Source organism: Mesocricetus auratus, unplaced genomic scaffold (genome assembly GCF_017639785.1).
Source record: "Mesocricetus auratus isolate SY011 unplaced genomic scaffold, BCM_Maur_2.0 Super-Scaffold_100024, whole genome shotgun sequence".
In the NCBI taxonomy this organism is placed as follows: domain Eukaryota; kingdom Metazoa; phylum Chordata; class Mammalia; order Rodentia; family Cricetidae; genus Mesocricetus; species Mesocricetus auratus.
In genome coordinates this window covers 7,372,620-7,382,433 of record NW_024429205.1, presented here as the reverse complement: position 1 = coordinate 7,382,433, position 9,814 = coordinate 7,372,620, and the positions used below count along the sequence as shown (strand labels likewise).

Sequence of the window (9,814 nt, the reverse complement as noted above, 5' to 3'; positions counted from 1 at the left end):
TAACTATTGAACCATCTCTCTAACCCCTGAATGTTGTTTTAATATGTCATTCAGAAAAGACAAAACCACCAGGACAGACATGCAATTGATGGTTGCTGGGTGGGATAGGAGAGTCTGCCTTCAAGAGGGAACTGTAGAGTTTTGGGGGGGTTTGTTTTCTTTTGTTTTTTCTGTGGAAAGAAAAAGTTGTAAGCTCTTGAGAAGGGGAATGAATTTGGATGGGCTTTAAAATAAAATAAAATAAAAAAGAACCACAGAGAGGATGTGGTAAAAAGCTGGGGGCGGGCGTTGATTGCTTGCAAAGGCCAGGGGGCTGAGGGAGGAGTTGTGAGGATCAGATAATCAGGTAACAGAGGGCATGGAATTCTTGAGGTCATAGGCTTGGGGGAGACGAGCATGCAGAGATTATAAATAGGTAGGCCGGACTTCTGGCTGTGAGCCATGCTGTGATATGGTCCTCAAGCTCTCTGAGTGTTGCTGAGGACCTGGAGAGAAGTTGCTACCGAGGATACTGGCTGGGAAAGGTGTCCCTGGAACCTACCTCTAGATCATCCTTAAGGCTTGAGAAGTAGGTTAGGACCATGGGGACAGCGAAGGTGACCCCATCTCTGGTGTTCACCATTACTGTTGCCATGATCAGCTCTTTCCAGGCTGGCTACAACACTGGAGTCATCAATGACCCACCAAGTAAGGAGCTGCTGACCACCCTCTGGTCCTTGTGTGTTGCCATCTTCTCCCTTGGTGGCATAACTGGCTCTTTTTTATGTTGGGCTCTTTGTCAACCACCTTGGCAGGTGCAATTCAATGCTTCTACTCAACCTATTGGCTGCCACTGGTGGCTGCCTTATGGTCTTTGCCAAGACAGCCAAGTCTGCTGAAATGCTGACACTGGGTCGCTTGATTATTGGCATCTTCTGTGGAATGTACAGTCTTTGTGCCCATGTACAATGGAGGGGCATCTCCCACTGCCCTACGGGGTGCCTTTGGCACACTAAACCAGCTGGGCATCGTTGTTGGGATCCTGGTGGCTCAGATCTTTGGTTTGGACTCCATCCTGGGCTCTGAAGAACCATGGCCTGGGCTGTTGGGCTTATCCGTCGTTCCAGCCATCCTACAAAGTGCGGCCCTTCTGTTTTGCCCGGAAAGTCCAGGATTCTTTAACAGAAAGGAGGAAGACTGTGTGAGGGAGATCCTCCAGGGGTTGTGGGGCACCCAGGACGTGGCCCAGGAGATCCAGGAGATGAAAGATGAGACTGCCAGGATGTCCCAGGAGAAGCGGGTCACCATGCTGGAGCTCTTCAGGTCGTCCAACTACCGCCAGTCACTCCTCATCTCCGTCAATCTCCAGCTGTCTCGGCAGCTCTCTGGGATCAATGCTGTGTTCTACTACTCAACAGGAATCTTCAAGGATGCAGGCGTCCAGGAGCCAGTCTGTGCTACGACTGGAGCGGGTGTGGCTAACACCGTCTTCACTGTAGTCTCTCTGTTCCTGGTGGAGAGGGCAGGGAGGTGACCCTGCACGTGGCAGGCCTGGGAGGCATGGCTGTTTGTTCCATCTTCACGACGATCTCTTGTCACTGAAGGGTGAGTGTGAAGCCGTGAGCTTTCTCTGTGTTGTGACTATCATGGTCCATGTGGCCTTCTTTGAGACTGGACCCGGCTCCATTCCCTGGTTTATTGTGGCCGAACTCTTTAGCCAGGACCCCCACCCAGCTGCCATGGCAATAGCAGCTGCCTGCCTAACTGGACATCCATATTCTTGGTTAGGATCTTCTTCCCCTTGGCTGCAGACTACTTGGGAGCCTATGTTTTATCATCTTTGCTGCTTTCCTCATTATCTTCTATTTTTTTCTTTTTGGTTTTACGAGACAGGGTTTCTCTGTATTGTTTTGGAGGCTTTCGGTCCAGCCTGGCCTCGAACTCACAGAGATCCGCCTGCCTCTGCCTCCCGAGTGCTGGGATTAAAGGCGTGTGCCACCACGGCCTGGCTCCTCATTATCTTCTTAATCTTCACCGTTTTCAAAGTCCCTGAGACCAAAGGCAGGACTTTCGAAGACATTGCCCAGGCCTACAAGGGGCAGGTGCAGGCTGGGAAAGTCTCTGGTGTAGAGATAAGCACCATGCAGCCCGTCAAGGGGACCCCTGGCAATGCCTGAGGCAGACCTCCTTCAGCTCCCTCCAACATGGACAGCAACCTCCCCAAAGCGGGGAGACCTCATCAGGATGAACCAGGACCGCTTCTGGACGCTGCTGTTGATCCTCTGTCACCCCACATACTCCATGAACACTCTGCTGCACCCAACGCTGGGGCTAGCTGGATCACCAATGGCTTGTTAACTGTTTCATTTCTTGGGGATATTTCTCGAGTGAACCTACCTTCATGTCAGGGGGTAGTAGCCGCAGTTCCTCTTAGTTCTAGGATCCCCTTGCCTAGGGAGTAGGAATGCAGTGCAGCCCCCGCCCCCAAACTCGGCTTGCCAGAAACAGACCTTCACACCCAGTGTCAGGGGGCCATTGGGGGTTCAATGAGAGTCCTCCTCACTTGATAAAGCTCTGCACAGCTGAAGTTGCCTGAGTTTTAGTTATTTTACCTTCAGGTTTTCTTGCATAAACATTTATTGTTTTAAGTGTAATTTAGCGAATAATGAAAGAGTAATGAAATTAGGTCGGAGGGAGGTATTTAAAGAGAGCTTCTTGAGGGAAGTTGGTGCTGGAGGGGGGAAGGTGCAGCGTGAACAGAGAACAGCCATCGTGGTGGGCATGTGAGCTGCCTCCGTTCTAGACAAAGACTTCCGGGTTCTTTCTCAGAAGAGCGGGTGCCTCTACAGCTTTCTGTGGGCCTTTTAAGATTACAGGTTTTATGTAATGCTAACTTGAAATCTGTGCTTGTTACAAAGGTAGCCTTTGTAGTTAGGGGCGTTGGTGGCCTTTTATTTTGCATGGAGTCTGGAGAGGGGAGAAAGGCTTGCAGAATGCCTTCTCTCCTTCCCCTGGGCCAAACACCCCCTAATTGTCTTGATGAACTCACCAGTTTCTTTTCCTTCGGTCACCCTCACTACCCACCTGGTGAGCGAGCCGTACAAATGAGAAACTTAACCGCAGTAGCTCTCGATGGGCATTTCTTATTTCAGTTTTGTTTCTTAAGAGATTTTTTTACGTGTTGATTTTGTTTTATTTTGATTTAAAGGAGTTCATCGCTAACTTGGACTTTGTCACCTCAGCTCTGGGAGAGGGTTTTTTCCTGAATGATTATTAATTACCTTGTTTGAGTACCTTGTTGCTCTGCGGTCACGGCATGCTCGTCTGTGTCTGTGACGCTCTCAGACTACCGGATCACCATGTTCCTGTGAGACTGTGCTAAGTGCCCGAGGAGCCTGGACTCCGGAGACGCCTTAGGGGCAGCGTGCGGGGTTGTGCGGTGTGGCCCACGCCTGAGGACATGAGTGTGTGTGCACTGGCACTTTGCTCTGGCTGGTAATAGCTTGTCTCCTTTGTTTCTATGGAAACTCATCCCTGCGTCCATGAGCAGCAGTGCCTCTTCCGGGTGGGGCTTGCACCGACTGGGTTCCGCTCATCTGGCTCCCTGTCCTCGTTGGAGAGGGGTGCTTCCTTGAGGTTGGGGACAGAAGAAGGCTCAGCCTCACTCCAGCTGGAGGGACGATGAGAACAGGAAACGTGTAGGTCATGGCTCCTGACGATCCTGCTGTGGAAGAGGGAGGATTGCTTGGACGGGATAGAATGTTGTAGGATGTTGGGAGGGATGCCAGGATTCGCACCTGCCATAGGTCATGGATCCCTCCACAATCCATCCCCTCATTCTCCACTCGGTTCATAAACAGAGATGGCCCTTATAGTTCCCCCCTTTTTCATCGGTCCCTGGATCCCTCTGTCCTCTTGGTGGTTATACATTCCAGACCCTTTTAGGCAAACCCTTGCATATGTAACAGTATTTCAATACTCAGTTTCAGTACCCGTTCATTACTCCCTGTGGTCATTGAGACTTGGGATAAAAACTCCCAAAGCTATGAAGAGGGCCGTTGCTCTGACTTACCTCTTCTGCTCCTCAGTGAGTTGGCAGTAATGCCGGGTGGAATCTTTCCATTGCCAATGGCCAGGTGGTGAATATTTCCATATTCTGTTAATGTTACTATAGTTTCTGTTTTGAAATAAAGATTCTGAATGAAAAAACAAAAGAGGGAACTATAGGACATTCCATGTGCACGCAGGCAATAAGGGCACATCCAATGACATATGGCCAATCTCAATAAACTATGCCTGAATTTTTCAGTGTAGGAATTGCACTTCGATAACCCTAATTTTAAGACTCTATATGACCGTCATCTTAAATTGCTTCTTCTTCTTTTTCTAGCAGACGTTTATCGTTAGATGAAAAGAAAGCAGGGTGATTATTTATTCCACTCTACTCTAATTAATACATGACTAAATACCATATTTTGTATAGTGGGAGCTATAAATACTGAGACTCTCACAGCCACATAGAGCACAGTACACACTGTACATGACAAGAGCTTTTAGAATCTCCGCTTCTATAATAATCCCCGGGACAGAACAAAGGTGAGAAAAGTGGCAGTTATGGTTATTATTCTGTTCCTCAGATACATCTCTACTCTAGCCACAGCCACAGGAGGAGACAGGGCCAGAATTATGACTTCTTCTGATATATGTATGAGATATATGCATATGCATGTGTGTGTTTGTATGTATGTGTATATACATCAGAATATATGTGAAGCCCTGTATATGTTTGAGACTGAAGAACAAGCTACAGGAGCTGGAGGTGTCTCAGGGGTTAAGAGCACTGTCTGTGCTTGCAGAGGACTCAGCTTCTGTTCCCAGCACCCACATGGCTGCTGGTGACCAACCGTAACTCCGTTTCTAGGGACCCAGCACTCCCATCTGGCCTCCATGAGTACCGTACACCCACAGTGCACTTACATACATGCAGACAGAGCACTCACAGACACAGAATAAATACATCTTAAAAATAACAAATAACTTTAAAGGAAAAGAAAAGAAACTTGCACAGGTGCTAATGAGACAGCCCAGCAGGTAGAGGTGCCTGCAGCCAAGCATGATGACTTGAGTTCAATCCCCAAGAGAACATGGCGGAAGGAGAGAAGTAACTCTAAACTGACCTCTGGCCTCTATACCTGTACCATCACACACACACACACACATACACACGCACACGCACGCACGCACACGCACACACACGTGCACACGCACGCACACGTGCACAAATGAATTTTAAGGTAATTAAGGATCCCACTACATCTCCTGCAGTTGAAACCATGCCTCTTTACCATAGAAAACATTTAAGTTTTCTTTAGTTTTTCTCTCCAAAGGCACAAAGATGGGAAGCAGAACCTAAGCAAAGCCCAGCTGAGAAAACTGATGGGCAGGAGGAAAGCTTGTTTTCAGACCTGTGATTTTTTTTTTTTTTTTTGCTCCCAGTGTTTTCTAAAAACTTTAAAAGGCCTGAAAATCAATCTGAAAGGGCTGTCTATGCCTTGGTGCTGGGAGCTTGAGAGGGTGGGTTAGGTTCAGATGTGACTGGAGCTAGGACATGACCTCCATGTGCCCATGAGGTGGACCGAGACCTTTGAAGCCACAAGTCCAGAACTCAAATCCAGCCGCATCTCCCCCCACTCATTGCTCCTGTCAGCAGAAGCCCAGAGCCCAGGACAACAGGGAAGAGAGGGTCCCTCGGGCAGGCAAACAGACCTTTCGCTACAGAGTGCAGAAGCCAACGTCCTATGGAGATACTGCCTTCCCCAGGACACAGGGGTACAGATTCCTCTTTCTCCCCTCAACCCTTGAGGCTCCCTCTGTGGCCACCTCCCCTGTGGCTGACTCCAACTTGATCATTCCCGATGGGTCCCCTTGAGGTCCAGCATGCTGCAGGGTGTGTGGTCAGCCCTTCCTAGTGGCTCCAGAGTAATTCACCACTCCGACAATGCTCTGCCATCCCCCGGATTGTCAGGACTGTCATCATCTCTCACAGCCTGCAAGCTGAGGGACCCAAGATGCTGAGTCTGGGAGGTAAGCATACAGAGGCCTGTATTAGAACAGAGAGCACCGCCCATTTCAAGTTTCCTGCTGAAACAACTAGGATGACCAGGAACCAGACCCCACTGAGAAGTGCCTAGGAATCCAGTGTGTTGAAAAGCTGCACTGACCACTCCAGGATGCTTGTTGCTGGCGAAAAGATCCTCCCCCAGTATGCTGTGACTGCTAGAAGCCACCCATGGAAATATGCATGCACTCTGAACGGAACAGACTTGGGGCAGCTCCATCACAGGCTCTGCAGCCGGTGAGACAGAAATAAAACCAGGAAGGCCCTACAGCACCAAGCATGGTGGCAGACACCCATAATCCCAGCACTAAGGAGACTGGAGTAAGAATGTCCCTGACAGGTCAGCCTGGGTTAGAGGGAGACCCCGTCTCAAGAGAACCCCAAAACACTGCCCCCCAAAAAGCCTTACAGTTAAGATCTTTAGATCAGTGGAGAGTCTCTCAGTGGGGAGAATGACGCCTTCTTTTAAAATACCACACAAGGGTTGGTGAGATGGTTCAGGGGGTGATGGCGTGCATGCATCACCAATCCTGACAACCTGAGTTCAACCCCATGTCCCACGTGATGGGAGTTCTGCAAGTTGTCCTCTAAACTACACACACAAAGTAAATAAAATATTTTTAATGTCATACAAGTCTAACGTCCTCATACTTCCTGGAAATCTACATGGAATCCTCAGCTCCTTAAACACCAAAAAGTCATTGAAAAAACGACTTGCATCTATGTCTGTGTATCATATATATATATATATATGCACATATATGACTCATATCACATCTATATATAGAATACTTAAGCTATTGGCATACGCAGTAACATCTTCAAGTTCTGTAGCTGAAGGATACATAGACTTTAATTAAAGCTGCAAATAAAAATTTCTAAAAGAATGTTCTGCTCTGAGTGTGGCCATACAAGGAGAGGGGACCTGCTTCCCTGTGACACTGGTGAAAATTAGTTTTTTAAAAAGAGTGTATATACCAGCACTCAGGAAGGTGAAGCAGGAGAATAGAGTTTGATGTCAGCCTGGGCTATATAACTAATGAGAGACCATCTTTAAAAAATGCAAAAGTTTAGATTCTCTGGAAGTGGTCATAAAGACACAGAGAAAATAAAGAGGTGTTTTAAAAATCTATAGAATCTTCAATGTCTGAAGCCCAAGTCCCATGCCCTCATCCCATCTCAACTCAAAGTCATTGTGACTTTACTGCAAATGAAGACAGACTCAGCACTCTGGTCTCTCTCTCTGCTTCTCTCCTTTCCCCTATTTCTTCCCCTCTCTCTGTCTCTCTCTATGTCTTTCTCTGTGTCTCTCTGAGTCTCTGTCTATCTCTATCTCTGTCTCTCTGTGTCTCTGTATATCTCTCTGTCTCTGTCTCTCTGTGTGTCTCTGTCTCTCTGTGTCTTTCTCTGTGTCTCTTTCTGTCTTTCTGTCTGTCTCTGCCTCTGTCTGTCTGCCTCTCTCTGTCTTCCTCTCTGTATCTCTGTCTCTGTCTCTTCTTCAGTGGACAGCCCCGGGCTATGGTATCTTTCTGCCTGCCTAGAAGGGGCAGGATGCCAGCAGCTCTCATTCTGCCCAGTCCCCTGTTGCAGAGATAAGTATTACAGAGAGCTGGGGCTCCCTTCCAGAACACCGGATGTTCTTGAAGACCATGGGTGCTGCAGTGAGTACAACGCAATGCAGAGAAGACCAGGAGATTTAGGAAATCCTAGTAACTCTGGGCTGGTCAGAATCCTCAGGGAGCCAGGTCAATACAGGGGTAAGGAGTGAGAACAAATCTTAAGTGTGGGTCTCAGAAACTATCCCCAAAAGCACTTAATGAAATCCATCAATAGATGAGCCCATCGCTATTTCTACTCAGGCTGTGATGAAAAGCCAACAGAAAAGCCAGTGATTTGTGGAACTTAACATGTGGCTATGGTTGAGGAAAGAGATAGTTAAAGGGCCCTGCCGACCCTGCAGCTGTCCCAGGCACCCCATATACAGGTCTTGTGCTTAGCAACAAGGCAAGGAGAGTGGTGGGAGAGACCCATCAACAGTACCGCCAGCTTCCACATAAACACATCATCGAGGATCCCTCCCCTGGGACCTCGAATATCCAGTTACCAGATCTGACCTGGAAGCCTTCTCCCTGAGGACAAACTTTCATGATACCAAGAGGTGCTATGCAACCAGCCAAAGGGGGACTGTCCATGAAGAGATGGAAATTGCAAAACTATTCCAAGAGGGGTATCTGGGTTGTAAAGTTTAGGCTCGACAGCAGGTTTTGCTTGGCAAAAGAAATGCCAAACGTGGGGACTGTGAAGATAGAGGCTTTGCTTGCAGGTCAAGGCCCCAAGTTCAGTTCCCAGTGCTGCAACACAAGCAAAGTCACATTGAAGTTACGTGTTAGAGATTATGCAAGTTGAAGAGAGAAAAAGAAGTAAGATGAATTGTCTCCCTTTGAAAAGTGGGTTCCAATTAATTATACCAGCCAACATATACATAAAAGAATTACCACAGAGAGAAGAAGGAGAAAAAAATACTCCAGGAAATAATGCCAGACTGGAATGATGGCTCAGAGGCGATAAAGGCATCTGACATCAATCCTGACAACTTAGTTCCATCTCTGAGACCCACATGATGGAAGGAGAAAACTGACTCCCCCAAGTTGTCCTTTGACCTTCACACATATGCTGTGGCACAAACATGCCTATACACAGAGAGAGAGAGACAGAGAGAGAGAGAGAGAAATGTAAAAAAACATGTTAAAGAAATAGCATCTCTAGATTGTCCAAACATCAGTGGACATATCCAAGGAAGTCAGTGAACGCTACTGTAGGACACACAAAAGACTGACAAAAGCCCACTGGAGTAGATGATGTCACAGACTGGAAACAAGTGGAACAACTCTAAAATCAGCAGCGGAAGGGAGGGAACGTCAGGGGGACCTCCGTGTGACAGTGGGGATTAGGGCACAATGGGACGATATTGAGAGCACTCAAACAACTGCCCCCACCCTCCCTACACCCACAAATCCTCCAGTCAGCAGCGTTATCTTCCAAAGACACCACCACATAAAACAGGATATGTGGTCAACAGGTTCGATTTACAAGAATGCCCAATGTAACTCCTTCAGACTGCAAGCCAGTAACCCAAGAAGGTGGCTCAGAGCCCCACAAGAAACTAAGGACGAGCCGGGCATTGGTGACACACGCCTTTAGTCCCAGCACTCGGGAGGCAGAGGCACGCGAATCTCTGTGAGTTCGAGGCCAGCCTGGTCTACAGAGCGAGTTCCAGGACAGTCTCCAAAACAATACAGAGAAACTCTGTCTTGAAAAATCAAAAAAAAAAAAAAAGAAAGAAAGAAAGAAAGAAAAAAAAAACTAAGGATGCAGACAGAGATAATCAGGTTAGCATAAAAGACAGTATCAAGATGTTTTGTCTTTGTTCCACTCACTGCTTTTAAATCAAGCGAAAGCCCATCTTCACTAGCTTGCATTTTTATAGATATAACACAGAGAAATGAAACACAGCCGTCAGTAACAAGGGAGGTAGTGCAAACAAAGCTGCACTGAGCTGGGACAGTAACTCCAGGAGGCAAAACAGCCTACAGGAACTAGTGAAAAGAACCGGAAAAGAGATACGGAATTTAATATAATGAAGGCTATAAACAGATACTTGCTTTCCTTTTTTCTCCAAGACCCTTTACAAGATAGGAAATTATGTAACCTAATAAT

At 47.5% G+C, this 9,814-nt stretch overlaps 1 pseudogene; it reads left to right on the top strand.

Moving 5' to 3' along the window:
• Positions 1–473: 473 nt before the first annotated feature.
• LOC101839808 lies at positions 474–2,156 on the top strand (annotated as a pseudogene).
• The last annotated feature ends 7,658 nt before the right edge of the window (positions 2,157–9,814 follow it).